This window comes from Capra hircus, chromosome 3 (genome assembly GCF_001704415.2).
Source record: "Capra hircus breed San Clemente chromosome 3, ASM170441v1, whole genome shotgun sequence".
In the NCBI taxonomy this organism is placed as follows: Eukaryota; Metazoa; Chordata; class Mammalia; order Artiodactyla; family Bovidae; genus Capra; species Capra hircus.
Genome location: NC_030810.1, coordinates 130,997 through 154,209, shown reverse-complemented (window position 1 = coordinate 154,209; position 23,213 = coordinate 130,997). Strand labels below are relative to the sequence as shown.

At 38.7% G+C, this 23,213-nt stretch overlaps 2 long non-coding RNA genes across 2 annotated transcripts; both read left to right on the top strand.

Annotated features, from left to right (window-relative positions):
- Positions 5,809-7,281, top strand: LOC106503869. The gene is made up of 2 exons (XR_001297558.2): positions 5,809-5,942; positions 6,678-7,281. It is a non-coding gene; the product is annotated as an uncharacterized LOC106503869 (long non-coding RNA).
- Positions 14,941-16,426, top strand: LOC108633797. The gene is made up of 2 exons (XR_001917176.1): positions 14,941-15,039; positions 15,755-16,426. It is a non-coding gene; the product is annotated as an uncharacterized LOC108633797 (long non-coding RNA).

Genomic DNA, 23,213 nt, shown 5'->3' with positions numbered 1-23,213 from the left:
AAATATACTATGCCCCACTTCCTCCTAGCCTCTAAACTTTTGATGAGAAATTTGTTGAGGATCCTTTATACATTAGTCTTCATTTCTTGCTGCTTTCAAGTTTCTACATTTTTACTGTTTAATTATAATGTGATTTTCTCTGGAGTTAACCCACTTGGATTTTTTGAGCTTCTTGGAAGTGTAATTTTTTTTTCCAGAAGTCATATAAATATAATCATACAGGATATAGCCTTTCAGACTGACTTCTTTTATTTAGCAATTTGCATTTAGTAATCATAATATCTTTCCGTGGATTGGCAGTTATTTCCTTTTTGTCACTGAATGGTATTCCATTCTTTAGGTCTGCTACAATTTATTTATCTGTAAATCTATTGTGGTACAACTTGGTTTTTGCCAGTTCTTGGCAAAATAAAGCTGCTATAAACATTACTTTGCCAATTTTTGTGTGGACACATTTTGAAAGTAGGTAAATTTCTAAGAGGGCTATTACTAATCGTATGGTAAAATTACATTAGCTCTGTAAGTTCTTGAGTCACTGTTTTATAACTTATCCTTTTGTAGTTCTTTCAGCCCTGTCAGTCCTCTGTCTAGGCAACAGTTATCTACTCCTCCATGCTAGAGTTTAAAGAGTTTTTCTCCCCAGAATTTTCCACAGCTTAACCTAATTTCTTTATTTCCCTTTATGACTTTTTGTGGAGAGACCTACTGCTGCTGCTGCTAAGTCACTTCAGTCGTGTCTGACTGTGTGCGACCCCATAGACGGCAGCCCACCAGGCTCCCCTGTCCTGGGATTCTCCAGGCAAGAACACTGGAGTGGGTTGCCCTTTCCTTCTCCAATGCAAGAAAGTGAAAAGTGAAAGAGAAGTCACTCAGTCGTGTCCGACCCTCAGCAGCCCCATGGACTGCAGCCTTCTAGGCTCCTCCGTCTCCTCCGTCCATGGGATTTTCCAGGCAAGAGTACTGGAGTGGGGAGAGACCTACTGGCCTGTGTAATTTCACTGTCTTGGAAGACTGTTATAAGAAGTGTCTGATTCATTCAATTTTTTACCTCATTGTTCTTCTTAATTTCACTAGCACATACCACACAAGATCAGTTCATATTTTTGTTAGCTCTTGAAATCACTCCCTTAAATATTCTGATCCCATATTTAGGGAATACAAAATTAGAATTTATTTGTTTGCAATTGAAAAGTTAGTGCTGATGGCTAGCATTTTCTTATAAGGACTTAGCCTGACATTTGGATAAAATGCCACCAGGAGCAATGTGATTTTTAAACTACAGATTTTCTTATTGTCTTAAATTGTCTAAAATTGAGATGATATAAAAACTCTTTTAAAATGAGGCAAGTAACTTCCTCAACCATCAAACACAACTTTAACTTGATGTTTTGACTCTATTTATTTAACAATTTATTATTTAACTACTTGTATACTTTCTACAGCCTGTGTTAAATGCTTTATATAATTTATTATTTTATTTCTCCTAACAGTTAAAAGTAGGTGCTGTTATTATTGCTGTGCTATTATCATTACTACCTCTTTTATTAACATCCACTTCTACCTAATTTATCATAGTCTGACCAATTTTAGGATTTCTATCTGTCTGACATTTGCAATCTGGACAAACTCTTTCCTCATTATATATTTTTTTCTTTTTTTAAAATTGGAATATCATTGCTTTGCAATATTGTGCTGGCTTCTCTCATACATCAACATGCATCAGCCACAGGTTATACATATATCCCCTCCCTCTTGAACCTCCTCTGAATCTCCCACCCCATCCCAGCTCTCTAGGTTATCACGGAGCACTGGGTCGAGCTCTGTGTGTCACACAGCAAATTTCCACTGGCTATCTGTTTTGCATATGCTAATGTATGTTTTCATTCTACTCTCTCAAATCACCCCACCTCCTCCCTCCTCCCTATATTTTAAGCTAAGTATGATCTCCCATTTTTATTTGAACTGTTTCATAGGTACATATAACTGTTAGCGGCTTGTGGCTTTTTTGTATATATGTCAATGCTGGGAAGATGGTGAATTATCATTGTGACTTTTCTTCAGGAAAGATATATATTGAAATGTGATCAAATACGGAGAGAATAACAAAAAGCATCTACCACTTCCAGGCCCAGCTTTGATGACTGGCCAGAAATACTAGTGTAGAACCTCAGATCTGGAAAGGAAAAAGAATATTTTACCTCTAATTGGGGAATAGAGAAACTTGACTCATGTAACCTTTTCAAGTAACATTTTAAGATCCTTTACTTGTTAACAAATATTCTTTGGAGAATCTTTTGAAAATAAAAACACAAAAGTAAAAATTATCTGTAACTACATCAGCTAAAGGTAAACACTCAGCAAATTATTCTATGTACTGTCTGTCTTTTCTTAAATATATGTTAATCAAAATCTCATCATGCTTTACAAATGATTTTTAAATTATAATTTGAATATTTCTGATAGTGTTAACTTTAATGATCTTAAGAATACATATATGCATGTATTGTAACTTATCCAATTAAGCAAGATTATGGAAGGATGGTGAAGATTGAGACTTACCCTCAGAAATAAAAGCGAAAAGGAAGAAATTCAACGACACTTGTAGTTACTTCTCTACAAGTGTTTGGAACATTTCACCATAATTCTCATTTACTTATTTTCACTCCTCTATTTTATTATAGATTCTTAATTATCAGAAATTATTTTGTTCAATAGTAAATAACATAAAGTAGTAAAATGTGGGATAAAATGTTGAAGCAAAAATTGGACAAAAAGTTTTAAAACTGTTCTTTCCTTTCATTTTTCTTATAACAGTTCACAGTGAAACCCTCAGAAAGCTAGAGAATGGAGGCAGTAGTCTTGCAGCAGCGCTTCATGTGGTTGATCTTGAGGAACTCTTGACTATTCAAGTTACCGCTGTAACCTATAACGTGACTGTGGCTGACATGTTGGGGGCACCATGTCTGTTGTGACCTTGGTGCTTTGTAATGATTTGTTCTCTTTTTAAGAGAGGTGTCCTCAATGGAATGTCTCCAGATGTGACCAAAGCTGGAGCGCCTGGCACTGAAATCCCGTTTGACCAGTTAATTCTCAAAATTTTTGATGACAGAAATCAGACATTTCTTTAAGGATTTATGTCTTGGATGTGATGTGAAACTAAGAAAAGTAGTAACTGATCTGTTGAGTAAAGTTCCTTCTCTTCGTGCTCTGAAATACTCTATATGTTCCAATCAGTGATGGCATTGCTTGTAGAGATCTGTTCTGAAGGTGCTGTAGTTGATGCCTCTGTCCCTGCATGGTCAGGGCCGATGGTTAAAAGCTCTTCCTCAGTGATAGGAGAAAAACAGCTCAGGAGCCCCAACCTGTTCAACAGACGGGATGTGATGCTGTGTTGAATCAGTGATTCTTTACTTTCTGGAGCTTAGCTAGGGATTGTTTTGGAGATTTTGAGTGCTTCCTCTTTCTCCTCCTCTTCTCCTCATTCTCATCTTCTTCCTCCTTTCCCATCTACAAAACCACATTCTTGAAAAGCTTCTTGATTATTTGATCAAAAGGAGGAAGGAGACTTAAGTACCATCACTTTAAATGTTTAATTTTCAATTAGTCACCTCTACTGACTGCAGGCAGAATTTTTTTTAAATATGAAAGGACTAATCAGTAAATGTATTGCCAACATGTCAAAGTACCAAATTGGAGAGCAAAAGGTAATATGGCAAATTGAGGGGACTGGAGGGCTGAAGGAAAAGGCAGAAGAATGAGCATGAAAATACATTTTAAGATTTACTGGCTTTTAAAGACCTAAAACATATCTGGAAAGAGTAGAATAAAGTAAATATATCAGGTCAGCCCTAAGTTCATGTTTTACCTAGATTTCAGACTTTTAGTGCTCTGACCCTCTCTTCCCTCCCCAAACCTACTCTCAGTCACTTATTTGTGATGACATAAGTCTTAAATGATATTGGACATTGACTTTTGGTTTCATACAATTTAAACTTGCTATTTGCTTATAGAATATAAAGGACTTATTTCGCAGTTTAGCAGAGTGTTGGAGTCAGGTGAGATGGTACATCCTGATTCTGTTGAACATATGCTCCCACATTCTACAGTAACATAGACAGCATTGTAACTTTTTTTGTACACCAGACAGGGCCCCTCAGCAGCCAAGGCCCATAACAAAAAGCTTTAAGCCCAAGGGGACAGAGGATAGTTTATATCCAAGACTAAAAAGGCAGAAATGAAGTCTTTTGATAGAATTGAAGAACATAATAAGGCATTGCTTCCCAAATATTAGTCACTTTCTAAAGGCTCATTATATTTCTCATAATTACATATCACATGTATCATAATATTAAAACTTTATTTTAGATTCACTTTAAACTAACTTTTAAATTTTTTAATTTAATAGATCATAGGCAGTACTCTTGCCTGGAAAATCCCATGGACGGAGGAGCCTGGTAGGCTGCAGTCCTTGGGATCACTAAGAGTCGGACATGACTGGGCGACTTTACTTTCAATTTTCACTTTCATGAATTGGAGAAGGAAATGGCAACCCACTCCAGTGTTCTTGCCTGGAGAATCCCAGGGACGGCGGAGTCTGGTGGGCTGCTGTCTATGGGGTTGCACAGAGTCGGACACGACTGAAGCGACTTAGCAGTAGCAGCAGGCAAGACTGTGCATGAAATGGCAGATTCAGTATATATATATATATATATATATATATATATATATATATATGTATACCCACACATGCATGCAGGCTAAGTTGCTTCTGTTTGGTCTGACTCTTTGTGACTCTATGGACTGTAGCCTGCCAGGCTCCTCTGTCCATGGGATTCTCCAGGTAAGGATAATAGACTGCAGTGATAACCATTTCCTTCTCCAGATCTTCCTGACTCAGGGGTTGAACCCATGTCTCTTATGTCTCCTGCATTAGCAGATGGGTTCTTTACCACTAGCATTACCTGGGAAGCCCATACTTCCCAGAGAGAGAGAGAGAGTGAAAAAGAGAGAGAGATGATGAAGACTGGCAACTTCAAAATCTGCAGATCCAAAAACCCTGGTGGAAGTCCATCAAGCAGGGGGATTGTCTCTTACCTGCAGGAGGGTCAGATTTTGTTCTATTTGGGCTTTCAATGGATTGTTTGAGGCTTATGCACTTTACAGAGGCAACCTCCTTTACTCAGTCCACTGATGAATGTTAATCTCATTCAAAAACATCCTTAGAGTAACACCCAGAATAATATTTGACTAAATATCTGGGCATAGGAATCTGCTTGGTTGATGTTCATTATTTGAAGGAGCAAAGCAGTGAAAGGAGGACCCTAGATGTCATCCCTTTACTGAATGTGTCTAAGTATCAGGATGGGAAGGTTGGTGAGATGATCTGCAATCTGCACTCAGTCAATTTAGAAGAAAGGAAACTTAGATTAGCAGGTCACGCATCAAGGGGAAAAGCACTATAAGAACTTGAAGTAAAGAGAAAGGTGTCACCAAGTAGCTAGGCTCTTTGCAACCCACTATGTACTGCAAAATGGCAACCAGTTCAAGTGGAACAAGGCAAGCAATTTTATAATTCACAGAACATGAAAGATATCAAAGGGTCTTCATCCCCAAACAAGAAAGAGAGGCTTTGATTACAAGTTAGAGAACTCTGCAAATCCTTCCGCTGTCCTAAACCACTGTAACTGAGAGCTAAGGTAGGGCCTCTGTGAGTCATGAGAACATAATCCAGTGAGGAGATCCTGGAGCAGGACACTTCCTGATTTTGGAGTCCCTACCAAGCCAGTTATGGATGGATTTGCATTTTAGTTGGGAAATGATTGGATCAGCAAGTTTTGGCAGCTCCACTCCCCCCTGGGAGGGGCAGCGAGCTCAATAAAGAGGCCCTCTGCTGCACCGCCACCATTCTGCTACTCAAATCCCGATAGACTGTGGAGAACCTGGTGAGTCTGATTCTTTAGTTCTGCTTTGTTCTTGGGCTCCTGAATGTTGAACTTATGCTGGACACAGCAAATTTCATGGGTTCAAAGTTAAAATCATAGGTTTATTAGTACTTACCGGATGGGAACTTGGAATTTGGGCAAAATCGTATGCTGTCTTTATTAGGTTTCTGGTACAGAGATTGAATTCTTCTATTGAAAAAGACATTAATAAGAAATCTTTGACATTAAGAGGTAAAGAAGAAAGTATATTTTCCTTTTTTTGATATCGTTTTGGTGTCCCTCTGTTGTGATTTCAGAGGCATTTATCCTAGAAAGTATGAGGCCCTTGTATCCTTCCTGGTGGCCCTTTGCTCTGTACACAAGTCATACTGCTGGGACCTCATGAGAGATAATGAAGATAGGAATCGCTTGTGAGCTTGCCCAGGATTTTAGAGCTTGTGATGGCCTTTTTTGAAGATGTTGTTTTCATAAAACAAACCCAAAAGCCATTGCTTGGTTCTTTAAAAACAAAGATATTTCCTTTGGAAAAATTATATGAGAAAAGGGAAGGTTTTCTCTGGGCTGATGATACAATTTCCTAAAAGGGAGAGAGAGGCCAGAAACTCATTAAAAGGGATTAAAAAGATTAAAGCACATTCTTAGAGTCTGGATACTCTCAGATGGTATTACACAATTTTTGCCATGTCCTTCTGTAGCAGTTCTTTCTTGTGAACACTGTCATGTAATTTCTTTCAGATTCTAAGACTCCAGAAAGATGTCTCAGCAGCAGCAGCAGTGCAAGCAGCCCTGCCAGCCACCTCCAGTAGTGTGCCCTCCCAAGTGCCCTGAGCCCTGCCCACCTCCAAAGTGCCCTGAGCCCTGCCCACCTCCAAAGTGCCAGCAAAAATGCCCTCCTGTGCCACCTCCACAGAAATGCCAAGAGAAGTGCCCACCCAAGTGCAAATAAAAGCTTCAGCTTTTATTTGGATCAGGAAAGGATGAGGACAGTAGACTCACCCAGCTCCACAGCTCCACCTTCATCTTCTCTTCAAATCCTATCATGAATACAGAAGAAGCTTCTCCATCCTTCAGCCTGCAGTATGCCTGTGGTGATTTCTGACAGTCAGAGGTTTCCTTCCGGAGGCTGCTACACCACTTCCCTCTGGGAGGACAGCTGAGAAAGCATCACAGCTCTTCAGAGGAAAAGAGCACCAGCTCTCCTCCTGGGTGTCATCAGGGAATTCACTCACTGTCTTCTGTGTCTCTCTGTCACCTGGGCAGGGGTTTCTACCAGCTGGGCAATTGTTACTTATCTTCCACTCCTGAATAAACTACAGTTCCTTTGTGTGATGTTAAAAAATGTTTTCTTTCTTTTAAAACCTGCTTTTAGTAATACCATATCATCATCTTGGTTTGTTCCTAGCCTCCTTTGATGCCAAGGTTTAGGCTCTCATAAACAGAGTTGTCTAAATTTTGAGTCATATAAAAGATTATTTCTATATACTTTAAAATCCCACCCTATTTTCTTAACTATCACTTCTTGATTGATTTGAGGAACAATTTATGCAATTCCTCAGGATTTCAGTCCCTTTGCTAAAATGTAAGGGAAATCATACTTACATTGCAAACTTGTCTGAGGCATAAAACTTACATGACTGTTGTAATTTAGTTGGCACAATGCCAGCTAAATAAACACATACATAGCACTTGGTGAAGCAGCAGATCAGCACTGTGCCCATCAGCACCGCTGGCACCACCAGCACCAGCATCACCACCAGCACCAGGGCGACCACAGCAGCAAAGTGGCGCACACAGAGCTGGAAAGCAAAGCTTCTTAAACGCTATTACCCTTTCATATTCTCTTCTTTTCCTTTTATAATTTAACCTTATTTTAAAGTGATAATACAGACAAAAAGCCTTTGCAAATTAGTGAAATGTTCTGCATAAAATTAAAGTAGTTCTGAAAACATGGGTAGTACAGGAGAACAGGAAATTAAAAAGGTCCTAACCAGACAAGGTGTCACCTCACCTCCATGTGTAAAATCAGCTCCTCTTAATCTAAAAACTTAGTTTTATATTTTTTTCACCTCTGAAGTTACTTTCCTGACTGTTTTGACCCCACCTTTAAAGAACATTGAGGTTGCAATATTTACTTAGATTTACAAAGTCACTGTTGCTAAGTACCTGGTTTTCTAAGTGCTTAGCTTACTAGTCAATAAGCTGTGTAAAGGGATGTGCTCTTTAAGCATTTTGGTCATAAGTGTCCAACAACAGAAGAGTTAATTCAGATCATATGCACACACATAAACATACAACAGGTACACACAAAAACCAGTCTTATTCTTAAAAACAGTGTTATTTTTAAAAGTTTTCATATTAAATCATATTGTACCTAAACATATACAAAATCAAGAGGATCTTTGTCTTGCACGTTCTTCACTTAAAAATCTAGAAGTGAACGACTCCAAGATAACAGAGCTGCAGATGGAAAAAGATTCCCAGATTCCTGCTCAGTCCTCATCAGACTATGACAAGTGTGAGAAATAAACACGGATATTTTGAACCTGTCTCTATTGTAGCTAGTATAATTTGACATGACACAGAAGTCCGTTCTCTGAGGAGGGATGCTCCTGTAATAAATCTTAAAATTATGGCATTGCCTTAGAGACAGGGGGTGGTTGGCAAGGTAACTGGTATTGGAACCCACAAACATGGTGATGCATGTTATTCAATGGCAAAACATTTGAAATAATAATTGTCCGTGGTAAATTAAGTGGTTAAGCATACGTTGGTTACTTGTTGAATTTACCAGGGTGTTTTGATAGACATACGTTCAGGAAATAATTGACTGATTTGCAGGCCAGAATAAAAAAAAATGAAAAAAAGTATATCCTAGATATCCAAAAACTTGTTGAATTAGAAAACTCACCACTTGTAAAGCACAAAGACAAAGAGATGAGATTATAGGCAGTTTTGAATTTTACATCCACCTCCAGTTGACTATAATAACAGAGAAAAGAGAAAGAAGTTGTGGTCTTTCTACCTGTGTATCAGGGAACTGTGAACAGTAGACTAAAGAGTTTAAAACAGACAAATTACAGCTCAGTTACAGCTTATGCAAACAGATCTTTTATTAAACAGACACTCCCAAGACATGGGAGCAGACCTGCTCCGAAAGAGTTATCATAACTATTCCTCTTGGCTTTCTCCTTTTTGTACTTCCTGTCTTTTCCTTTCTGGTTGTGCCGTGTGCAAAGTGGGCTTTGTACCTGCTACCAATTAAGAAAGGGAATGTAAGTGGACATACATTCAAGGTCTATAGAGTTTCAAGTTAGATAACAACAGGCTCTGTTGTGTATGTCTTCCCATAATTCAGTCAGCTATAATCAGATGTATATACGCATAGAATATTTATGAATCCTTAATAGGCTCCTAGCTGCCTGAGGTTACTTGAGCAAGGCCCTGTGGTTAGTTTGTATCCACTGTGTGCCTAGGGCGCATGTGCAGGAGTTGGTAAACTCTCTGTGGTTATTTTGTGGCATATCTGTGAGCTCCTTTGGGCATGAATGGCCTGGGGTTTAGAGATCAGCTTTCCTCCTCTTACCCTAGGCCACCCCTAGTTGTTCATGCTTAACTTCCTGCCTAACAGCTCTGCCGTGTTCAGGTGAAAAGGCAGCAAAATAAATGAAGCCGCCAAGTTACTTCCAGGAAGGGAGCTGATTGTGGTCCCTATTGGAGAACTGAAATATAGCCAATGTTTAATAACTTTCTGAGGAAACTGATGACTAAATAAACTATGCCCCCAAACTAAAGAGACTGATTTTTCAGGAACAGAAACCACTTTCTAGCTCTCCTTTCCCCACTTGCCACACATTTCAGATGTGGTCAGTACAGAGACTGAAAGGAAATAACCACTGAGATGGATACAAGGTCCATAGAGAGTAATGGATGAGGGAAGTTCTCTCAGAGACTAGCATCAGAGCCTAATAGAGCAAGGAGGAAAAGGAACGCTGCTGCTGTAGCTGCTAAGTCGCTTCAGTCGTGTCTGACTCTGTGCGACCCCATAGACGGTAGCCCACTAGGGTCCCCCATCCCTTGGATTCTCCAGGCAAGAACATTGGAGTGGGTTGCCATTCCTTCTCCAAATGCATGAAAGTGAAAAGTGAAAGTGAAGTCGCTCAGTCGTGTCTGACTCTTCACGACCCCATGGACTGCAGCCCACCAGGCAAGAGTACTGGAGTGAGGTACCATTGAGGAGGAAAAGGAACACAGAGATTCCCAAACTTTGTTATTCTGTTGTCTGGCTGTTATTCTTTCACCTCCCCTGCCCTCAGTTTTATTAAGGCATAACTAAGATATTCAGTTCAGTTCAGTTCAGTCACTCAGTCTCGTCCGACTCTTTGCGACCCCATGAATCGCAGCACGCCAGGCCTCCCTGTCCATCACCATCTCCCGGAGTTCACTCAGACTCACGTCCATCGAGTCAGTAATGCCATTCAGCCATCTCATCCTCGGTCGTCCCCTTCTCCTCCTGTCCCCAATCCCTCCCAGCATCAGTCTTTTCCAATGAGACAACTCTTCGCATGAGGTGGCCAAAGTACTGGAGTTTCAGCTTTAGCATCATTCCTTCCAAAGAAATCCCAGGGCTGATCTCCTTCAGAATGGACGGGTGGGATCTCCTTGCAGTCCAGGGGACTCTCTAGAGTCTTCTCCAACACCACAGTTCAAAAGCATCAATTCTTCAGCACTCAGCCTTCTTCACAGTCCAACTCTCACATGCATACATGACCACTGGAAAAACCATAGCCTTGACTAGACGGACCTTAGCTGGCAAAGCAACGTCTCTGCTTTTGAATATGCTATCTAGATTGGTCATAACTTTTCTTCCAAGGAGTAAGTGTCTTTTAATTTCATGGCTGCAATCACCATCTGCAGTGATTTTGGAGCCCCGCAAAATAAAGTCAGCTACTGTTTCCTCTGTTTCTCCATCTATTTCCCATGAAGTGATGGGACCGGATGCCATGATCTTCGTTTTCTGAATGTTGAGCTTTAAGCCACCTTTTTCACTCTCCTCTTTCACTTTCATCAAGAGGCTTTTTAGTTCCTCTTCACTTTCTGCCATAAGGGTGGTATCATCTGCACATCTGAGGTTATTGATATTTCTCCCAGCAATCTTGATTCCAGCTTGTGTTTCTTCCAGTCCAGTGTTTCTCATGATGTACTCTGCACAGAAGTTAAATAAGCAGGGTGACAATATACAGCCTTGATGTACTCCTTTTCCTATTTGGAATCAGTCTGTTGTTCCATGTCCAGTTCTAACTGTATTACATTGTATATCTTCACCATGTAGGGAGACCATGGCAACTCACTCTACTATTCTTGCCTGGAGAATTCCAAGGACAGAGGAGCCTGGTGGGCCACAGTCCTTGGGGTCGCAGAGTCGGACACAACTGAGTGACTTTCACTTCACTTCACCATGTATAATGTGGTGATTTGACATATGTACATTTTGTGTGTTTACCATCATTGGGTTACTTCACACATTAATCACCTCAATAATAACCATTAAGCATGTGGGTGTGTGGGTGTGTGGCGAGAATGCTTAAGGTTTACTGTTTTAGCAAGTTGCAAGTACAAAACACAGTGTTATTAACTAGAGTCACCTTGCTGTACATTAGACTTGAGAGCTTATTCATCCTATGACTGAAGGTGTGTTGCCATTCCCTAGAATCTCCACTTTTGCCCCACCCCTCAGTGCCTGCTAACCACCAGTTTGCCTTGTTTTTGTGAGTTCTTTGAGTTTGGCAACACATTTCTAAAAAAACCAATGGGTTGAACAAGAAATAATAAATAAAATTAGAACATACTTTAGGAGAAATTAAAACAGCATACAATAACTTTAATGATACATGTAATGCAAAATAAAAACAGAAATTTATGTCTGGAAACATCCATATTACAAAAGAGGAAAGATCTCAAATCAATAACCTTTAGAGACATACATGCATGTGTGTGGGTTTATGAAAAATAAAAATTTCTAACACTAAATACAGCAAAAATATAAGCAGTTATTATTTCTTGGAGTTTAATAATGGTACTCTTTTTTTTGAATAGCTTTATGCTTTCCTGATTATATACATTGTGATGTAATTTCATTTTTATAACTATTCATCATTATATCTAAAAAGTATATGGCAGTTGGTGAAGATGTTGCTGAGCTAGAGGAATATGCTGTGTCCCAGCTTCTGGAACATAATTTCTGGTGACTGTTTCAAATGTTTCCAGTGTCTTTCCTCTTCTTCCTCATTCTCCACTTCTTCCTCCTTTCACATTACAAAGTCATGTTCTTGTAAAGCTTCCTGATTATTTGACCAAGACAAGTTAGTGGACAAATTCTTCCTACTGACCGCAGGAAGAATTTTAAAATTTTTTTAAAAAGAGTATAAAAAGTTATTTTTAAAAGCATCGACAACGTGTCAATGTACCATGTGGGACATTTAAGAGGTATACATTGGGAGTGAGGGGTAATATAGCCAGATAAGGGGTCTAGAGGGTTGAAGGAGAAGACAGAGAATAAAAAAATTGAAACAGATTTTTAAAATCATTGTCTTTTAAAGATCAAAAGCATGTTTGGAAAGCGTTGATGAAAGCAAATGTATCAGATCAGTCCTAAGTTCATATTTCGCCTAGATTTCAGACCTTTGTGCTCTGACCCTCTTATCCCTCCCAAACCTAACTCTCTATTACTTATATCTTAAATGGTATTTTATATTTATTTTTCCTCTCACAGAATTTGAACCTGATACTTATGGAATAAAACAGTTTTAATTCCTGACAAAAGAATTTTAAGAACATGATAGCAGTCTAGGGAAGTGTTTGGGTCAGATGAGATGGGACATCATGATTCATTAAGAATATATTTCCATATCTATAGTAACATAAAGCTAGCATTGTAAATTTATTCCTAAATCAGACAGGGCCCCTTCGCCAGCCATGGCCCACAAGACACAGCTTCAGTGCCCAAGAGGACAGCACAGAAAAAAGTATAACTCATGTCCAGGATAGAAGATAGTACCTATAGAAGAACTGTTGACTGCTAAATCTGTGAAAAGGCACAAATAAAATCTTTGCTAGGGTTGGAGAACATACTAGGGTATTGTTTTCTGAACTTCAGTTATTCCCTAAAAGTTCATTATGTTTGTCCTAATTACACATCACAAGTATCATATAATATTTTAAATTTAAAATTTTCTTTATGCTAACTTTTTGAATTTTTAATTTAATTGGCCATAGTCAGTCATGTACATAAAATGGCAGATGAAATAGTATATATATATATATATATATATATATATATATACACACACACACATATATATATGTAGAGAGAGAGAGAGAGAGGAGAGATTATGAATTCTGGAAAATTTGAAGTTTTTAGAGCTGAAAACTTGCTGGAAGTCCATTAGACAGGGGAATTATCTCTTGTTTGGAGGAGGGTCAGCCTTGTTCTATTCAGGCTTTCAGTGAGGACTACCCACCTTTTAGAAGGCAACCTCCTTTACTCAGGCCACTGATAAATATTAATCCCAACCAAAAGCATCCTTTGAGAAAAATCCCGAATAATGTTTGACCAAATATCTGGATATCCTGTGCCAGTCAAGTTGATCTATGAGTTAACCATCAAACTTTCTTCCCAGTAAACTGGCAAATTGTACAAAAAAAAGAGCAGATCAATGTTCTATGGCAGCCTGGAAGGGTGAGTTTGAGGGAGAATGGATACATGTATATATACAGCTGGGTCTCTTTGCTGTCCACCTGAAACTGTCACAACACTTGTTAATTGATTATACTCTAGTATAAAATAAAAATTGAAAAAAATAGAAAAAATTTAAAAACAGGCAAAACAAGAAAGAGTGAAAAATTAGTTTATTTCACATATATTCCACTGTGACCAATACGGAAAATGTAAAGGTTAAAATTATCATAAAATTATTATTAATAATTAAAAGTTTTATACGAATGACAATGAACGTCAATCACTGAATTATTAATAAAGTGATTTCAACTTTCTCTTAAATCTACTACTAGATTTGATGTCAAGAAACATGTGTTTCAATAATTAATAAATAGTAAATATATAAAAAAGCCATTTGAATAGCATTGCATTTTATATTGGGTTTTTCAATAATTTCAAAGAGGCAGGAAAATTTAAACAATCCTTGGAAATTTCTCAAAAGTTGAAGAAATAAAAAGAGATCAGTTGGAGAAATTATGTAGGAGCAGGTGGTGGGTCATGGTGGGGAGTTATGAGCAAAAAGCTTGCTTTCTATCATAGGTCTAAGGTCTGAGCTGCCACAATATTTGAATTACATTAGGTGATGCTACACTTGTAGTGAATTTCCTGTGATTCAAGGTGAGACAGATTTATAAAGGTCACAAGAATTTTCTTGATGTCCATGGACCAAAGCAGTGAAAGGAAGACCCTAGAGGGTTACCACTTTACTGAAGGTGTCTGTCTATCATGATGGGAAGGCTGGTGAGATGACCTGCAACCTGCCCTCAGTTTATTTTAGAAGCAAGCAGACCTTAGATTAGCAGGCCAGGGATCAAAGGGAAATGCATCATAAGAAGAGTCTGAGGTAGTGAGAAAGATGTCCCAGATAGCCAGGCCCTTTGCAACCCAGTATGTAGAAAAGAATGGCAACCAGTTCAAGTGGACAAAACAGTTTTATAATTCAAGGAAGGTGAAAGAGAGAGAAGAGCATATCCTCTGATCAAGAAAAGGAGACCTCGATGACAAATTAGAGAACAACCCCCCACAACCCCTGCAAATCCTTCTGTCATAAATTCCTGAAACTAAGAGCTAAGCAGAGACTCTGTGAGTCATGAGAACATAATCCAGTGAGGAGATCCTGGAGCAGGGCATTTCCTCTTTTCGGAGTCCCTGTCAAGCCAGTTATGGATGGATTTGCATTTTGGTTGGGAAATGACTGAACCAGGCCCATTTTGGCAGCTCCACTTCCCCTGGGGTGGGGCAGCAAGCCCCAATAAAAAGGCCCTCTGCTGCATCAGTGCCATCCTCCTGCTACTCAAGTCCTGATAGACTTTGGAGAAACTGGTGAGTCTGATTCTTCAGTTCTACTTTGTTCTTGGGCTCCCAAATATTGAATTTATGCTGGAGGCAGCATTTGGTGGGTCCAAAGTTATGATCAAGTGTTTCATGCTCCTTAGTGGATGGGAACTTGGAATTTGTATTCTATATTTATTAGGTTTCTGGTAGAAACTTTGAATTTCCCTATTGAAAAAGAAGTTAATAGGAAATCTTTGACATTTAAGAGGTAAAGAAGAAAGTATTTTTCCTTTTTTGATATCATTTGGTGTCCCTCTGTTGTGATTTCAGAGGCATTTATCCTAGAAAGTATGAGGCCCTTGTATCCTTCCTGGTGGCCCTTTGCTCTGTACACAAGTCATACTGCTGGGACCTCATGAGAGATAATGAAGATAAGAATTGCTTGTGAGCTTGCCCAGGATTTTAGAACTTGTGATGAACTTTTTTTGAAGATGTTGTTTTAATTTAAAAAAAGCTACTGCTTTGTTCTTTCAAACAAAAATATTTTCTTTAGAAAATTTGTATGAGCAAAGAGAAGGTTTTTTCTGGGCTGATGAAACAATTTCCTAAGAGAGCAAGAGAAGCCAGAAATTCATTAAAAGGGATTAAAGAAATTAAAGCACATTCTTGGAGACTGGCTCCTAGCTGATGGTATTGCATAATTTTTGCCATGTCCTTCTTTAAGAATTCCTTCTTGTGAACACTGTCATGTAATTTCTTTCAGATTCTAAGACTCCAGAAAAATGTCTCAGCAGCAGCAGCAGTGCAAGCAGCCCTGCCAGCCACCTCCAGTAGTGTGCCCTCCCAAGTGCCCTGAGCCCTGCCCACCCAAGTGCCCGGAGCCCTGCCCACCTCCCAAGTGCCCAGAGCCCTGCCCACCTCCAAAGTGCCCTGAGCCCTGCCCACCTCCAAAGTGCCCTGAGCCCTGCCCACCTCCTCAGTGCCAGCAGAAGTGCCCTCCTGTGCCACCTCCCCAACAATGCCAAGAGAAGTGCCCACCCAAGTGCAAGTAACAGCATCAGCTTTTATCTGGATCAGGAAAGGATAAGGACAGTTGACTCACCTAGCTCCACAGCTCTACCTTTGCCTTCTCTTCAAATCCCATCATGGATACAGAAGGAGCTTCTCCACCCTTCAGCCAGCAATATGCCTGCGGCGATTTCAGACAGCTAGAGGTTTCCTTTCTGATGTTGCTATACTGCTTTGCTCTTGGAAGTGCCCAAGAAAGCATCACAAAGCTTCAGAAGGAAGAACAGCAGCTCTTCTCCTGGGTCCCATCAGAGGATTCTCTCACTGTCTTCTGTGTCTGTCACCTGGGCAGGGGTTTCTACAGGCTGGAAAATTGTTACTTATCCTCTACGTCCTGAATAAAGTAAAATTCCTTTGATGTTAAAAATGCTTTCTTTCTTTTAAAAGTTGTGTTTAGCAATACTATATAATTGTTTTGGTTTATGTGTATTCTTCTTTGATATCAAGGTTCAGGATCTCACAATCATTGTTGCCTGAAATTTGAGTGACATAACAGATTATTTTTATATAATTTCTAATCCATATTACTTATTTAATTGAAGATTGACTGATCTGAGAAATTTTAAACTCCTCAGGATTTTTGCTTCTTTACTAAAAAGTAGGGAAAATCTTAGATTTATTGCTCACTCATCTGGGGCATACAAATTAAGTGAATGTGTTTAGCTTAGCTGGCACATTGCTAGATGCAGAGTTAGCACTCAGCGAGGCAGCGAAACATCATTGTCTTAGTCATTACCAGCATCACTACTGTCATCAGCATCACCACCGTACTGGTTCCAGCAGGAAAGTGGCTCAAACAAAACTAGTATAGCAAACAGAAAGATTCTTAACCTTTGTTACTATTTCCTAACTTGTTGTTCTTTTTCTTCTTCATTAACTTTATTTTTAATGTGATATTGCAAATATAGAATTTGGGGTAATTACTGGAATATTCTTGCATAAAATTATAGTGGTTTTTAAAACATAGGTAGTAGAGAAGAAAGAGAAATTTTAAAAAAAAATGATCCTTACCAGGCAAAGTGCTGTCTCCTCTCCGTGTGTACCACCTGCTCTTCTTTCTCCAACAACTAATCCATGGTCTGTCTATATTTTTTCACCTCTAAGATTACTTTTTTATTGAAGAACACATTGGTTTTGCAATGTTTAGATTGGTAAAATTACTGTTGCTATGTACCTTTCTTTTCTAAGTGCTTAGCCTACTATCATGTAAGCTGGGAAATGAGGGATATTTTCTTTAAATATATCTTTTTTTTGTGGTTCTAAGCTTCCACTTAAAGAACAGTTAAGTCAGACCACACACTCACATACACAATGATGGACAGGATGCTATTTTTTAAAGTGATAAAGTCTTTGTGTTAAATCATACTATGCCTAAATATACTTAAGATTAAAAGGAGTTTTCTTTATCTACATTCTTCACTGATAAAGCTAGAATTAAAGGATTCTTTGATAATAGAACTGAAGATGGGGAAAGAGTCCATTATTCCTCAACCCTCATCAGACTATGACTTGTGTGGGTGTGGTGGGGGACGCACCAGTGTCTGGGAGTTGTCTCTTCTGTAGCTAGTGTTATTTGACCTGACACAGAAATTAGTTGCTAGAGGTAAGGTGTTATTGTAACAAATCTTAAATATGTGGCCATAGCTTAAGAGTCTGGAGTAGGTTGGCAAGAAAACTGACACTCAAAAATGTAAATGTGGTGACACATGATATTCAATGGCAAATTCTTTGCTATATAGGTGACTTGGGAGGCAAACTGAATGTTGGTAGCTTGTTGTGTTCACCAGGGTATTTCAGTGAACTTATGTTCAGAAAATAATTGTTTAGTTTTCACGTCAGAAACGAAAAGAAAAAAAACATAGCCCAGAAATTCAAAACTTTGTTGAATTAGAAAAATGCACCACTTGTAAGCTCCAAAGAAGAAGAGATGAGATTAGAAGTGGTTGTGAACTTTAGATCTACTTTCAGTTGACTGTAACAAGAGAGAAAAGAGAAATAAGTTGTAGTCTTTCCATCTGTGTGCCAGGGAGCCTCATCGTAGCTCTATTATGTTCAGAAGGAAAGAATGAAAAATAAATCAAACCACAAAATTACTTCTAGGAAAGGACCTAAGTGTAGTCCCTAAAACATTGAAATGATTGAAGGAGTGAAACCTGTTGGGCGTCTAATAAGTTTTTGAGGGAATTGATGGCTAAATATACTATGTACCAAAACTAAAATGGCTTTGACTTTTCAAGAATAGAAATAACTTTCCAGGCCTCCTTTCCCCACCTTCCACACTACCCATTTCAGATGTGGTCAGTACAGATAAATAAAAGGATACAACTGCTATGAGATGGACACCAGGCCCACAGAGAATAATGGATGAGGGACGCTCTCTCAGAGAATAGTATCAGAGCCTAACAGAGGTAAGGAGGAGAAGGAACACAGAAATTTTCAAACTTTTTTACTCTATGGTGGTTATTCTTTCATTCCCCCCCTCTAGCTTAATTGATATATAATTGACAGTTTAAATTGTATATATTTACCAACTTCAGGCTATACTACAAAACCACAAGACAGTATGGTACTGGCACAAAGACAGAAACATAGATCAATGGAACAAAATAGAAAGCCCAGAGGTAAATCCATGCACCTATGGACACCTTATCTTTGACAAAGGAAGCAAGAATATACAATAGAGAAAAGATAATCTCTTTAACAAGTGGTGCTGGGAAAACTGGTCAACTGCTTGTACAAGAATGAAACTAGAACACTTTCTAACACCATACACAAAAATAAACTCAAAATGGATTAAAGATCTAAATGTAAGACCAGAAACTATAAAACTCCTAGAGGAAAACATAGGCAAAACTCTCTCTGACATAAATCATAGCAAGATTCACTATGACCCACCTCCCAGAGTAATGGAAATAAAAGTAAAAATAAACAAATGGGACCTAATTAAACTTAAAAGCTTTTGCACAACAAAGGAAACTATAAGCAAGGTGAAAAGACAGCCTTCAGAATGGAAGAAAATAATAGGAAATGAAGCAATTGAGAAATAATTAATATCAAAAATATATAAGCAACTCCTGCAGCTCAATTCCAGAAAAATACACAACCCAATAAAAAACAATGGGCCAAAGAACTAAACAGACATTTCTCCAAGGAAGACATACAAATGGCTAACAAACACATGAAAAAATGCTCAATATCACTCATTGTCAGAGAAATGCAAATCAAAACCACAATGAGGTACCATCTCATGCCAGTCAGAATGGCTGCAACCCAAAAGTCTATAAGCAACAAATGCTGGAGAGGGTGTGGAGGAAAAGGAACCCTCTTATACTGTTGGTGGGAATGAAACTAGTACAGCCACTATGGAGAATAGAGTGGAGATTCCTTAAAAAACTGGAAATGGAGCTGCCATACAACCCAGCAATCCCACTTCTGGGCATAAACAATGAGGAAACCAGAATTGAAAGAGATACGTGTACCCCAATGTTCATCACAGCACTGTTTACAATAGCCAGGACATGGAAGCAACCTAGATGTCCATCAGCAGATGAATGGATAAGAAAGCTGTGGTACATATACACGATGGAGTATTACTCAGCTATTAAAAAGAATGCATTTGAATCAGTTCTGATGAGGTGGTTGAAATTGAAGCCTATTATACAGAATGAAGTAAGTCAGGAAGAAAAACACCAATACAGTATACTAACGCATATATATGGAATTTAGAAAGATGGTAATGATGACCCTATATGTGAGATAGCAAGAGAGACACAGATGTAAAGAACAGACTGTTGGACTCTGTGGGAGAGGGCGAGGGTGGGATGATTTGAGAGAATAGCATTGAAACATGTGTATTATCATATGTGAAATAGATTGCCAATCCAGGTTCGATGCATGAGGCATGATTCTCAGGCCTGGTGCGCTGGGATGACCCTGAGGGATGGGATGGGGAGGGAGGTGGGAGGGGGCTTCACGATGGGGAACACATGTACACCCATGGCTGATTCATGTCAATGTATGGCAAAAACCACCACAATATTGTAAAGTAATTAGCCTCCAATTAAAGTAAAAAATGGAAAAAATTGTATATATTTAGAGTATATAATGTGATGATTTGACCTATACATATTTTGTGCAATGATTGTCACTATCAGTTTACTTATAAGTCACCTCAATAATAACCATTTAAGAGAGTGTGTGTGTTTGTGTGTATGTGTGTGCTTATGTGTATGGTCAGAATGCTTAAGGTCTTCTTTATGAGTAAGTTGCAAGTGCACAACACTGTATGTTAGACTCTCAGGGCTTCTTCATCTTATAACTGAAGACTTATTCTCTCTGCCAAGCATCTCCACTTTTGCTGCATCCCTCAGTTCCTGTTAACCACAGTTCTACTCTGTTTCTGTGAGTTCCATAGGTTCAGCAACACATTCCAAACAATCAATTGCTCAAAGGAGAAATAACAAGTAAAATTAGAACATGATTTGGCAGGAATGAAAGTGAAAATACAACATACAAAATCTTGTGTGATACACATAATGTTGTGCATAAAGAGATTATTTATGGCTGGAAATATCTATATTAAAAGTGATGAAAAATCTCAAACCTTATAGAACTTTAAGGCAAAGAACAGCAAAGAGAAAAGTCAAAATAATATAGACTAGAACAGAAATAAATGAATTTAAAGATTAAAAAAAAACAAAAGAAGAAATAAAGATAACACGTTGGTTCTTTGAAAGAATCAACAAAATTGACAACCCATGGGGATACTGATCAAGACAAAAAGATATAAGGATCAGGTTTCTGAAATCAGCAAAGAGGAGGAGACAACACTGCGGATCTTAAAGAAATAAAGGACTATAAGAGAATACTCTGAGCACTGACCATGAGCACTAAAAAATTAGAAAACATAGATGAAATGGATACATCCTAAGTAAGATGCAAAGTATGGAAATGCATTCATGAAAGTGTAGGAAATCTGAATATCTGTAGCAAATAAAGGGATAACATTATTAATGCAAAAAAAAATGTCCACAGAGGAAGACCTTGGTCCAGATGGCTGCACTGTCAAAGGCTACCTAATATTTATATTACAATTAGCATAACTCTTTCATGAATTTTGTAAAAAAACAGAATAGAAGGACTTAATACCATAGAACTGCACCTTTAAAATTGTTTAAGAGGAAATATTTAATGTTATGTGTATTTTATCATAATTAAAAATAATTTTAAATGTAGAAAACAAGGGTCGTTTACCAGCTCATTATACGAGGCTTATTACCAGAAATGACATCACAAGGGAAGAAATAAATATTCCTTAAGGATATAGGTACAAAAAGATCTTCACAACCCAGATAATCATGATGGTGTGATCACTAATCCAGAGCCAGACATCCTGGAATGTGAAGTCAAGTGGGCCTTGGAAAGCATCGCTACGAACAAAGCTAGTGGAGGTGATGGAATTCCAGTGGAGCTGTTTCAAATCCTGAAAGATGATGCTGCAGAAGTTCTGCACTCAATATGCCAGCAAATTTGGAAAACTCAGCAGTGGCCACAGGACTGGAAAAAGTCAGTTTTCATTCCAATCCCAAAGAAGGGCAATGCCAAGGAATGCTCAAACTACCACACAATTGCACTCATCTCACATGCTAGTAAAGTAATGCTCAAAATTCTCCAAGCCAGGCTTCAGCAATACATGAGCTGTGTACTTCCGGATGTTCAAGCTGGTTTTAGAAAAGGCAGAGGAACCAGAGATCAAATTGCCAACATCCGCTGGATCATGAAAAAAGCAAGAGAGTTCCAGAAAAACATGTATTTCTGCTTTATTGACTATGCCAAAGCCTTTGACTGTGTGGATCACAATAAACTGTGAAAAATTCTGAGAGAGATGGGAATACCAAACCATCTGACCTGCCTCTTGAGAAATCTGTATGCAGGTTAGGAAGCAACAGTTAGAACTGGATATGGAACAACAGACTGGTTCCAAATAGGAAAAGGAGGATGTCAAGGCTGTATATTGTCACCCTGCTTATTTAACTTATATGCAGAGTACATCATGAGAAACGTTGGACTGGAAGAAACACAAGCTGGAATCAAGATTGCTGGGAGAAATATCAATAACCTCAGATATGCAGATGACACCACCTTTATGGCAGAAACTGAAGAGGAACTAAAAAGCCTCTTGATGAAAGTGAAAGTGGAGAGTGAAAAAGTTGGCCTAAAGCTCAACCTTCAGAAAACGAAGATCATGGCATCTGATCCCATCACTTCATGGGAAATAGATGGAGAAACAGTGGAATCAGTGTCAGACTTTATTTTTCCGGGCTCCAAAATCACTGCAGATGGTGACTGCAGCCATGATATTAAAAGATGCTTATTCCTTGGAAGAAAAGTTATGACCAACCTAGATAGCATATTCAAAAGCAGAGACATTACTTTGCTGACTAAGGTCCGTCTAGTCAAGGCTATGGTTTTTCCAGTGGTCATGTATGGATGTGAGAGTTGGACTGTGAAGAAGGCTGAGTGCCGAAGAATTGATGCTTTTGAACTGTGATGTTGGAGAAGACTCTTGAGAGTCCCTTGGACTCCAAGGAGATCCAACCAGTCCATTCTGAAGGAGATCAGCCCTGGGATTTCTTTGGAAGGAATGAAGCTGAAACTCCAGTACTTTGGCCACCTCATGTGAAGAGTTTACTTATTGGGAAAGACTCTGATGCTGGGAGGGATTGGGGGCTGGAGGAGAAGGGGACGACAGAGGATGAGATGGCTGGATGGCATCACTGACTCGATGGATGTGAATCTGAGTGAACTCTGGGAGTTGGTGATGGACAGGGAGGCCTGGCATGCTGCAATTCATGGGGTCGTAAAGAGTTGGACACAACTGAGAGACTGAACTGTACTGAACTGAAGGATATAGGTTAATATTCTCCATAAAATACTAGCAAACTAAATCCATTACCCTTATGAAAGATTATACACCACAAGCAAAAGGAGTTTATTCCTGGAATGCAAGGTTGTTTGAACATATATTATCAATCAATGCAATGCAGCATATTCATAAAATAAAGACAAAAAAAACACATGACCATTTCAGTAGGTATTTGACAAAATGTAATGTCCTTTTATGATAAAAAGAAAAAAAAACAATTAAGTTGAAA